Genomic DNA, 11,619 nt, shown 5'->3' with positions numbered 1-11,619 from the left:
AAGCTTTATTTGTTAGCTCACACCAACCACCACCACCAATTTTTGAGTAGTCAAAGCTGGCCTGGAACTCTCTAAGTAGCCAAGGATGACCTTGAACTCCTGATCCTCCTGTCTCTACCTCCCAAGGGCTGTGATGTCAGAGGTGAGCCACTAAAGTGGCAGTTCCAGAGAGTCTGCCTGATAGTCAAAAGGGATTTATTCTGAGTTAACTCACAATATGTATAAGGGAGTTGGTCGCAGGATCCAGGAGGGGTGGGACGAAGTCCAATGCAGTTCTCTGGAGAACTCTGCCTTGGTCCGCAGTACCAGCATCCAAGACCACGAGGTAGCCAAGAGAATGAGCACTTACACATTCCAGGTCTTAAGGGGTCCCCCTTTGGCCATGCCCAGGGGTGGGGGGGGGTAGGTACCTAGTAGGTACCTGCTGCCTACTAAGGGCGGTGCTTCAGGGTAAAGCACAGACAACCACCCCCACAAGCCACTGTACCCCATTTCAGGAAACTGCAAATTCTGAAGCCACTAATTCTAGAATCAAGTTGAACCATTGGCTCTACCACTGAAGGCCTTCAGTGCCCGCTACACCTGTTTCCCTGGCAACTGGTTCTTTCTGAGAGAAAGCCTACCTCTAGGGATACAGGCCCTTGAACTGCTCTGCAGCCTCGCCTCTGCCCTAGCTCCTAGTGGCTTTGTCAGAGAAACTGTTGTTCGTTTTGTTTTGATTTTTGAAACAGGTTATCACTCTATAGCCCATGCTGGTCTAGCCTTGCCTCCATGATGGCCTAGAGGAGACAGTCAAGATCAAATGAACTCTCATCTCCCAGGTCCCTCCATAGTTAATGGGTATTTGCTGGTCATGTCTGATGACGCTGGCAACTTTTTCTTAGCCCTCCTAGTCTGTCACTTGCCCTGCAGTTCACAGTGGTTATACTGTTGAAGATCATAGCAGCCTTAGCAGGGGAGAATACCGATGTACTGGGAAAGGTCACCATGTCCAGGAGCCCAGGGCCACTAGCTGTAAAAGACATGATCTCATTTCCAATCAAGAATAAACTAAGCTCCCTGGGATGAAATGATTTGCCTAAAAACTATTTCCCGTGGGCAGGGTCAGTGGGAAGTTTAAAGATTAAGATCTGTAGAGAGTCTGCAAGGACATTTTTAGACCTTTGTATTATAAAGTTCAGACACGATAGGGTCTCACTCTGAAGTCCAGGCTAGCCACAAAGTTCTGCCTCAACCTGCTACTTGCTGGGATTACAGGCATGTGCCACCTACCATGTCAAGGTGCATAAACATGATCTTCACAAGTAGAACACATTTTTAGTACTTCGGAGAGACATCTGTTTACAGGAAACCTGTGGCAACTCTCTAAAACAAAGCCCACGGGCTCTGCTCCTGCTTCTCACACATCTGGATACCTCTGACTAAGTCTATTACTCAGAAGGAGGCATTGGCCAATATTTTTCACTTAATGTGCACTAGCCAGTCAGCTAAAAAGAAACTGAACTTCCCAGCAACAAAAAAGTTCTCTAAAAATGTCTGTTAGCTGTGAATGAAGTGCGTGCATTACCTAATGCCGGCAAGAACAAGGCTGAAGACCAAGAGTTGTCATGATCCAACCAGGGAGATTCCAGTGCACAGAGTCATGTGTGCACAAGCCTAGCCAAAGCAAGTTGTAAAATCAAGGCAAAGGAGATTGTTTAACCCAGGGCCTGGGTCTGGAGAGATGCTCAGAGAGTATGAGCACTCTAACTCCAGTCCCAAGGGATCCTAAGCCATCTTCGGGCTTCCTTGGGCACCACACATATACATGGTACACAGACATATACACAGGCAAAATACCCATATATGTAAAATATGTGTGTGTGTGTGTGTGTGTGTGTGTGTGTGTGTGTGTGTGTGTGTGTGTGATTTCCATCTATCTGAGAATTGCTCATATCATCTGCCATCTCCTCCAGGAAGTTGTCCCTCTTGGTGGCTAGGCCCTCAGTCACTGAAAAGCTGCATTAGTAAGACCTGGAAGATTGGCAGTCCCTCAGAGGCAGCTGCACACTGGCCAGAGCTTCATAATCATTGCTGTCTGTGAGGACCGGCCCCCTCCTGGCCGACTGCTGAGGCGGCAGGAGAGAGTGGACTGCCACCTCGAAACACTCTGAGTCAAGCCGGTATTTGACAAGGACAAGCTACTGTGTCCTAGACAAGCACTTTAGAAATCAGATTTCTGAAAATGAAAAGCCAACCCCTCTGCACTCCTAATCTGATTTCCCCGTGGCGGGGGAGGGAAATCTAAATGCAAACCCTGTTTCAGGAGTGCTCGGTCTCTTGAGCGATGGCTTTTGATCCCTGATCCTGCCTGCTTCTACCATCACCTCTTTAGCACCAATTTCAACTCAGGAAGGAAGGAAGCAGCCTCAGGAGAGAGAGGAAGTCACAGGTAGCCTTTCCCAGCCCTGCCCCTCTCAGGGCTGCAGAGAGCCTCACTGTGGACTGGATGGGTGCTCCTGTGCACTAGAGAGGTCGGGCAGGGTGGGCTGTGCAGCACCCTGGGGCCAAAGGGGAGCCGGCGGGCCACTAGAACACACGGAGTCCAGTTCCGAGGGACTCAGGGAGAGGGGCAGCCTAGCCATAGTTGGTTATGAGAGGTTAGTTAGGAAGGGCTTCCAGCACAATGGCTTAGCTTGCAGAACCCGGGGCCTGCTGCTGATGGAGAGAACAGAGACAGAGTTCTCCACATCAGCATGTGCCATTGATTGCCTCCAGTCTGAAGTGTTCTATCTTACAGATGTTTTATTTGTTATTGTTTGAACTGGGGTCTTCTGGAGCCCCAGGTTGGACTGGTCTTGAACTTAATATAGCTGAGAACGACCAATGTTGAACTCTCGATCCTTCACCTCCCATTTGCCAGCTGGGATTACGAGTGTGCCCCACCAAGGCAACCTAAACTTTTTAGCTTTTAGGAGATAGCCTTTCTAGAACATAAAAGAAAAAAAAATTAATAAGCTGGGCATGGTGATGCACACTTAATCCCAGCACAGACGAGGCAGACACAGAAGTTCTGTGAGTTTGAGGCCAACCTGGTCTCTACATGGGGAGTTCCAGGACAGCCAGAACTACACAGTGAGACCCTGTCTCAAAAAACTAAAAAATATGATGATGATAACGACAAATTTAAATTTTTATTTCTTGCCAGTCCCTGATATTTAGAAAAGTGTACCCAAATCAAATAAATACTGACATGCAAATTATTTAGACTAAGTGATATTTAGACTTCTATTAAAAATGTTTTGGGATGGGTTGGGGATTTAGCTCAGTGGTAGAGCATTTGCCTAGCAAGCACAAGGCCCTGGGTTCAATCCTCAGCTCCAAAAAAAAAAAAAAAAAAAAAAAAAAAAAAAAAAAAAAATTGTTTTGGGTTGGTCGTTGAGTTGGAATTTAACAACAAAGTCAGCATGCACTGGATCTGTGGGGAGATTTAAGCGACAAAGTGTCGAAGTTATTGGGATCAAAGGGTTCCTAGAAGCCTTGATGGTTCTAGGTATAAGAGAAAGGAGAGAGAGAGAGAGAGAGAGAGAGAGAGAGAGAGAGAGAGAGAGAGAGAGAGAGAGAGAGAGAGAGAGAAGAAACCTTTTAAAGAGACTCAAGGACTGGAACCCTGGAGAAGATGGAACCCTGGGAAAGGAGAGACATGGAGGACATCCAGGCAAGTAGCCAAGGCAAGGCTGTGCTGAGCTGGGGAAATCACTGTGCAGAGGAAGGAAAAGCAAGACTGAGCATGCGTGAAAACCTCCTTCTAACACAGTCCTGCACTCCTGACACCCAGGGGAGAATGTCAGGAGCAGGACTCAAGTGCTGCTGGGAAGAAGGCTCCGGAAAGAACAGGCCCTTCTCTCCCATGGCCCCAATTTAGCATTAGATGGACATGGACAAATCACCGTCTCCCTAAAAGCTCCTGCGTTTTCTGCTCGTGGTGTGCCTGGGCTCTGCTCTGAGCACAGAGGCCTCCCTCCACCTCTAAGGTTGGGGCAGAGAGGTAAGAGGCGCTCTGATTGACAATGGCATATGTGGGTGAAGGAGAGAGTGACCTCAATCCATCTCAACCCCCTCACCTTGGGTGACCTTCAAGCTCTTGCCTTGGGAATTTGTGAGTGTTGTCTTAGGTTGTTTTCATGGTAATTTCTCAGCAATTAGCTACGACTAAAAACACTTCAAACAATAGATTTGGGGAGAGCCCATATGTTCCCAGACACAACTGAATTGTGTGTTTTAATTTGGGGAGGATGAGAAGAGAGTATTACTGCTGGCATATTCTAGCATTGCTTCCCACTGCCGGAACTGCCTATTGTTTTCAGGAGACAAATTCTTGCAGAGACTGGGTCTCTGGGAGGCAGGAAGCATTCAGAACAGCCAGGACCATACCCTGCTGTGTGCAAGTATTAAATTCCAGCAAAACAAGATCGTGAATGAGGCTACATTAGTGCGTTGGATTTTTATTGCTGTTGCTTCCTCTGCAGCTCAGCATAAATCTGTTTTCTGTTATAATTGCATAAGAGCTTCATTGGAATAGTCACAATTCTTGGTTAAAAACGGGAGGCTCTCATCAGCAAGTGAACGCAGCATCCTCTGAGCTCTCAGGTCCCCCTGGAATCAGACTTTGACTCTTGTCCACCACGAAGATTCAGAAAATGGAACTTCAAGGCTGGAGGGATGGCTCCAGGATTGAGTGCTTGCTGATCTTGCTGAGGATTTGAGTTCACGTCCCAGCACCCACATCAGGTGGCTGCCTATATCACCAACACCAGGGGATCCGATGCCCTCTTCTGGCGTCTCAAGGCACTGACACACACATGCACACATACACATAAAAAGAGAAGACAAACCTTAATTTAAATCTTAAATTAAAAAAAAAGAAGAAGAAGAAAATGAAACTTCAGCCACCACTAACCCCTAAAATCAAAGTCCCAAATGGGGAAAGTGAGGTAGAATAGAAAGACTGGGAAAATTAAGACACGGGAAAGAAAAAGGGTACCTCACCCTGGATTAGGGTTTTTATTTCTTGCTAGTTGAGAGTCAAGACTTTTGAGACAGGAGAAGGAGCACAAGTGTGGTGGCCGAGTCTCTGGTGTCCCAGGCCAGAGGAGAACAACACAGAACAGGAGCCCCCCACTGAGCAGCTGGCCCAGACAGCAGCAGAGGATGAGGGCCCCCAGTCCAAGAGATCCAGGAACTGGACAAGGATGATGAACTCCTGCTCGAGTACACGGAGGCCCTATTGGCCCAAGCAGCTGTCTCTGCAGACCCCCAACGTCTCCAACATCACTGCGACCCAACCGACCTCTCCAGGTCCTCTGGTACCGCATGGGACAGACGGTCTGGAGAGCTTCACGAAACAGTCATTTGTGCCAAAAGAAGGGGGAACATCGCTTCCCAGGTGAACGGAGATTGTGTCAGGCATGGCGTACACCCAGCACACATACAGGACAGGCCGTGAGATTGACAGGACTGACTACGTGGTCCAGGCTCTGGGCTCCGGGCTGAGGAGCACGAGTTCCTGACCACCATGGAGGTGGCCCCCAGAGACATGTTTGCTTGGGGCAGCTACAATATCAAGTCCCACTTCACAGATGATGACAAGACAGACTACCTGCCATGGGAATGAAACGTCACCATGGGAACAGAATGGAAGGGCGGCCTGGCTGGGAGTTGGGGATGACAGACAAACAGAAGGCCAACATATCTCTCCCCACCCCAAACCAAAGTGCTGACAGGCTCCTCCCCGATCTTCTCCTCCTTCCGCCCACAGGCTCCTGTGGTCTCTAGTGTCACAATGCTGCTTCTGCCATGGAGGAAGGGTTCCAGCCCAGGCCTCCAAACCACTGGGTCCCTCCAGGTTCCCTGTCTTCCCTTCCTCAGGCCCTGGTTGGGCCCTGACTTCTAGAAGGTAGTAAACTATTGGGGGTTGCCCAGCCCATTGTGTCTCTGCCCCAGCACGGGGCCGAAGACTGGGCTGTCCTTCAGCACCTCACTCTCTGGCCAGGTCACCGTCAGTCACTGTTTAACCGTGATATCTTAGCATGTGGAGCACGTACTGGGGGCCGTCGCTTACTCACTTGTCTGCACGAGCATGTCATGTCCCCTCTCCTCGGCTTGTCTGACATCCCCACCCTAGTGGCCCAGTCAGGGAGGCCTGGGGTCTGCCGCTGTTGCTTCCTACAGGGTTGGCCAGCTCTTCGCCATGGCCAGGGCTTAGGGTGGCTCTGGTAGCTAGGGGTGGGTCAAATTGCCAAAACTCAATGCTTCTGGCCCCATCTAGAGGGCAGGATAGGGGGCCTAACTCCTCTGCCGTCTCTGTCCTTATAGGCAGTACTCAGAACCCTGGTCCCCACAGAGAGCTCCTGCACACAAAGCCAATGGCAGAGTCTTATGTGTCTCACCTGGGCCCTGTGGCCTGGAACCTTGTATCTGGCCTGTCAGTATTCTTTTGACTCCATGTGGGCCAAATCATAGTCCTGGTCACCATGTGATGTTCCTCAAGCCCAGGCCTTGACAGGCAGAGGAGCCTGTCCCTGATTCTTTTCTGACTGGTAAATAAACACCCCTGAAGGAGAAGAAAAAAAAACTTTTTTTTTGACACAGCTAACAAAAATCACTATGGTGGTTTCTTGTATAGAAAAAAGGGATTTCAAATAAGAACACGAAAGTAGAGTGAATCGTGCTGACATCCGAATGCAGACATTTGAATTTAACATTTCCTTCCTCATCGGGGAACTCGTACTTTCCTGTGGAAATTTCACAAGATTATAAACAAATTCACAATAAAAACACATGCCTTGAGATATGTATAATTGGATATCGTTTGACCTCTTCTGTGGCCAACGTTTTTATCTTATGAGCCTGTGAATTTGTGCAACACACCTCATAAGCCAGCTTATCATCTCACTCATTAAAGATCATTTCTTTAAGGCACATATTTTTTATTTTATCTTTTAAGATCCATTGAGAGCAACATCACTCCCAAACCCTCAAATCATATATATGGCTATTGGTAAGGAGTGTAAACTCAATCCTGTCTTGTGAGAAGCCCACACTCACCTTTCTTGTGTGTGTGTGTGTGTGTGTGTGTGTGTGTGTGTGTGTGCGCTGTACACGTGCATGAGCATCTGCAGAGGCCACAGGAGGGCATTGGTAGAAGGGTTTTAGGAGTTTCCAATGTTGCATGGGAAGGTTTTGTTTTGTTTTCTTGACACAGGGTTTCTCTGTGTAATTTTGGTGCCTGTCCTGGATCTCACTCTGTAGCCCAGGCTGGCCTGAACTCATAAAGATCCACCTACCTCTGCTTCCTGAGTGCCGGGATCAAAGGCATGCACCACCACCGCCCGGCTTGCATGGAAAGTTTTAGAAATATCTCAACATGTTTTGTTCTCAGGTATTTTCCTTAATTAACCCTTTGCTAATTAAAGCTTTTAGAAATACATTCTCCTTTTAGAAATACATACAGGTGCAACAAACGCCATTCATCAAAAGCCTTTCCTAGGACTTGCTGGTGAGATGGCCCAGGAGTAATGGTGTTTACTGTACGAGCCCGACCGTGAGTTCGAGCCCCTGAACCCATGGGAAAGTAGAAAGATTAAACTTATCCTCTGACCTCAACATGCACACCACGGTGCGCACGCGCGTGTGCGCACACGCACACACACACACACACACACACACACACACACACACACACACACACAAGAAAACTGTAACACGAATTGCTAATCAGTCTTATTAATAGAAAACCCGGAGCCAGAATCTGGGGTGAAGGCTGAAAGACTGGAGAAGCTGAGCAAGCCTCAGCTAACCTCACCTCGCCAACTCCACAAATCCTCTGACTGAAAGCCTCTGAGTCCTCACCCGAGGGTCTCAGTTGAACAGCTTTAGCCAGTAGCTCACCTCTACAAAATCCTCAGTCTAAAAAGACCATAAGTTCCTGTTTCCTCGCGCCTTATATACCTTTCTGTGTCCTGCCATATTACTTCCTGGGATTTAAAGTCGTGTGTCCTTCCCAAGCAAAGACATGAGCTCTCAAGTGCTGGGATTAAAGGTGTGTGCCACCGCACCTGGCTCTGTTCCCAGTGTGGCCTTGAACTCACAGAGATCCAGATGGATCTCTGCTTTCCTGAGTGATAAGATTTAAGGTGTGTGCATTCACTGCCTGACCTCTATGTCTAATTCGGTGGCTGGCTCTGTCGTCTGATCCTCAGATAAGTTTATTAGGGTACACAATATATCACCACAGAAAACCATCTTTTAATTGAACATATTAGGCCCAGCACAGTGGCGCACACCTTTGATCCCAGTACTCAAGAGACAGAGCCAGGCAGATCTCACTGAGTTCCAGGTCAGCCTCAAAAACTCATGAACTGAGCGCAGGAGCTGCAGTCAGGATGGGAGCGCCTCCTCCACCTGCACACCTAGGGAGGGGCACTAGGCTCTGCAGAAACACTTAAGATGCACCCCAATCCTAACCAGGAGGCATGTGAGGTCCTGGCTGCCAGACTCCACATGAAAAGAGGAAGTTGGGACTTGGTTCCTCGCGTGCCTGCCGGGACAAGCAGAAGCAAAGGCAGCAGCGCACCGGCAAGCGCAGGCTGGACTTCGCCCTGCAAAGCCCCTTTCTCGGCCTGCCAGCCTCCGTGCTACCAATGCATGGTGCTTACCGTCACTGCAAGGTTGGAGAACCTGGCACCGCCGGAGGAATTCCCCCGGGACACCGCCGCCCCCAGTCCCTGAAGCTCTGAAAGCCTTGAGGAGGCTTACACTACGTACCTCCAGAAATGGGTACCTGGGTACCGAAGCAGAGATGGCGTGTCACAGGGCTCCTAACCATAGGGAGGTTCCTGGAGACCCCACAGGGCGACATCTGCAAGTGCTTGGTTGCAGCTTTTAGTTTTCTTTCCTGAGGGGGCTCACGTGCCCCAGGCTGCCTTCAACTCATAGCACCTGAGATGGAAGACCTAATCCCTCTGCCTCCACCACATCCTTTTTTTTTTTTTTTTTTTTTTGAGACAGGGTTTCTCTGTGTAGCTTTGCGCCCTTCCTGGGACTCACTTGGTAGCCCAGGCTGGCCTCGAACTCACAGAGATCCACCTGGCTCTGCCTCCCGAGTGCTGGGATTAAAGGCGTGCGCCACCACTGCCCGGCTCACCACATCCATTTTGGATTTTTGTTTTGTCGTTTCGTTTCTGGCCTGGGATTTGGAGCCTTTTCTTCCCAGCCCGTGTGGAGACTTTTTTTTTTTTTTTTGCAGAGGTGGGGGTGGAGTGGGGGCCGTGTCCTACCCCCACCTTTGAGGCAGTTTCAGGTCCTGCTTTGCCCTAGTTAGCTGTTTTCTTAATGCTTTTCAACTTGCTTGTAAGGGACCTGTTGGGTTTTCACTTCTATCAGTGGCAAGTTGATAATAAAATTATTCATACAAACAAAACCCTAAAAACTAAAAATTTAAAAATCTTTCTCGTATCTGGGAGCCTTCCTTTTGAGCTCAACACTTGGCCTTTGGGACTAGAGATGCATCTCACTGGTAAAGCTGGTTTGACGAGGATCACTGCAGATTTAAAAACAAAAAAGACCAAAAGAAAACAAATATGGCCATGTCTTCCAACTAATGGCCTTTAAAAGAAAGCACCACATTAAGAATTCAGATTGAGGGGGGTGGAGAGATGGCTCAGCGGTTAAGAGCACTGGCTGCTCTTCCAGAGGTCCTGAGTTCAATTCCCAGTACCCACATGGTGGCTTACAACCATCTGTAATGAGATCTGGTGCCCTCTCCTGGCTTGTAGACATACATGCAAACAGAACACTGTATACATAATAAATCGTTTAAAAAAAAAAGAATTCAGATTGAAATGTTTCTATCTATCCATGTAAGCCCCTGAAGGTTGTTTGCTGAGTATCTAAAATGGTCAAACTAACAGGAGTCCCCAATACCACTCCTGTGGCCCCCAAAACATCTCCATGGACCAAGGACCGGGGACCATCTCTGCTCAGCCTCACTTCCTACACTGGAGTCTGCAGGTCTTTAGTCTGACTTTTGCTTTGCATGCGCTCTGGTCTGGGAGATCACATTTTCCAAACCCCAAGGGTGAAAGGTGTCTCTCTCTGGAGGCTCGAACGCACATGTGGCTGGTCCCCAGAGAGGGTCAGTGAATTTCCACCAGAAACTAAGCTCAGAGCATTGCCCACCCTTTTGTGACTTTTATTACCTTGTGTGACTGTGAGTCAGTTCCAAATAGCCTGTCCTGGGCCAGCAAGGCAGCCAGATACCGAGTCCACTCTTCTAGGATTGGGTTGCAGAAAGTCCTTTCTTCATCTACAGAGCCAAGAGCTTTTAAAGACTACAGTTTCACTCAAACAGCGAGATTTCAGGGGAGGGGAGAACAGCCAAGCAACTTGCACTGCATAGGCTTCTGTGGACAACAAGGCCCTAAGTAAGGACGGGAAGGGTGGCTGGCAAACCCAAGGTCGCCAGAAGCAACTCCCAACTCCCCAGGGGTGACATTGCAGTAGGCTGTGGAGATCAAGGCGTTTCTCCTGCTTTCACGTTCAGATCATATTGATGGTTCAAGGATGAACTCTCGTGAGCACCTATTTCCTGGTGCTGGGATTGTCCCAGGTATGCATTATATAAGTGGGTGCTTTACCACCAATTTTAAACCTGGAGCCCAGGGTGGAGCCAACACTGGTAGAACTCTCACCAAGATGATACAACTAAATACCTTTTAAAGCCCAGCATAAAATTGCTTTTCAATTCATGGACAAAACAAAGACTCACACTGGAGCACGTCTTGTTTCCTTTCACTGTTGTGGGAGATGGGGTGTCACCTGTAGCCCAGACTGGCTTTGGACATAAGGTTGGGGACCACAGGCCTATGCACTTAGTCCAGTTTTATAGCTGGAAGGCCCTGCTATGGTTTGTGTGTAAGACAGTCTCCTTGTGGCACCCAGGCTGGTTTCTGATCCCTGGGCTCAAGCTTGTTTTTAAGAGTATTAACATGTATGGGTGCTTTGCCTGCATTTGTCATCTATGCACCATACGTGTGCCCGGTACCTCTGGAAGAGCACTGGATCTCCTGGAACTGGAGTTAACAGATGGTTGTGAACAGCCATGTGAGTGGTCCTCTGGAAGAGCATCCAGTGCTCTAACCACGAGGCCATCCTCTCCAGTCCCTAAATCTGTTACTCACCATCAACTTTGTGGTAATTTGTTATGTATAATTTCCTGGCAGCCACTCAAAGTGAAGCAACATAGCAAGAAACAACACAGGGCAGGAGGGATGGCTCAGTGGTTGCCTCTTCCAGAGGACCTCGGTTCAAGTCCCGGCACCTGACCAGTGGCTTGCAATCTTTTGTAACCCCAACCCCAGGGCATCCAAGGGCACCAGGCATGCACATGGTGCCCACACACACACACACACACACACACACACACACACACACACACACACACACACGCAGACTACACATCCCCACATGTAAGATAAAACATTTTAAAGAGAGAGAGACGAGCCGACACAGCAGCAAGGATGGCTGTGTCCATCTTACACCTGACATTCAGGTCAGGTCTGAGTGGAGGCAAAGTAAGAG

General features: G+C 48.7%; 1 non-coding gene and 1 pseudogene across 1 annotated transcript; both read left to right on the top strand.

The window, feature by feature from the left end:
• The first annotated feature begins 217 nt into the window (after nt 1–217).
• On the top strand, nt 218–5,814 carry LOC121827498 (rho GDP-dissociation inhibitor 1 pseudogene; annotated as a pseudogene).
• On the top strand, nt 3,292–3,364 carry Trnaa-agc (transfer RNA alanine (anticodon AGC)). Its single transcript has one exon. It is a non-coding gene; the product is annotated as a tRNA-Ala (tRNA).
• Nucleotides 5,815–11,619: the final 5,805 nt, after the last annotated feature.

This window comes from Peromyscus maniculatus, chromosome 2 (genome assembly GCF_049852395.1).
Source record: "Peromyscus maniculatus bairdii isolate BWxNUB_F1_BW_parent chromosome 2, HU_Pman_BW_mat_3.1, whole genome shotgun sequence".
NCBI lineage: Eukaryota > Metazoa > Chordata > Mammalia > Rodentia > Cricetidae > Peromyscus > Peromyscus maniculatus.
The sequence above is the reverse complement of the archived record's forward strand: the minus strand, read 5'-3'. Positions and strand labels throughout refer to the sequence as shown.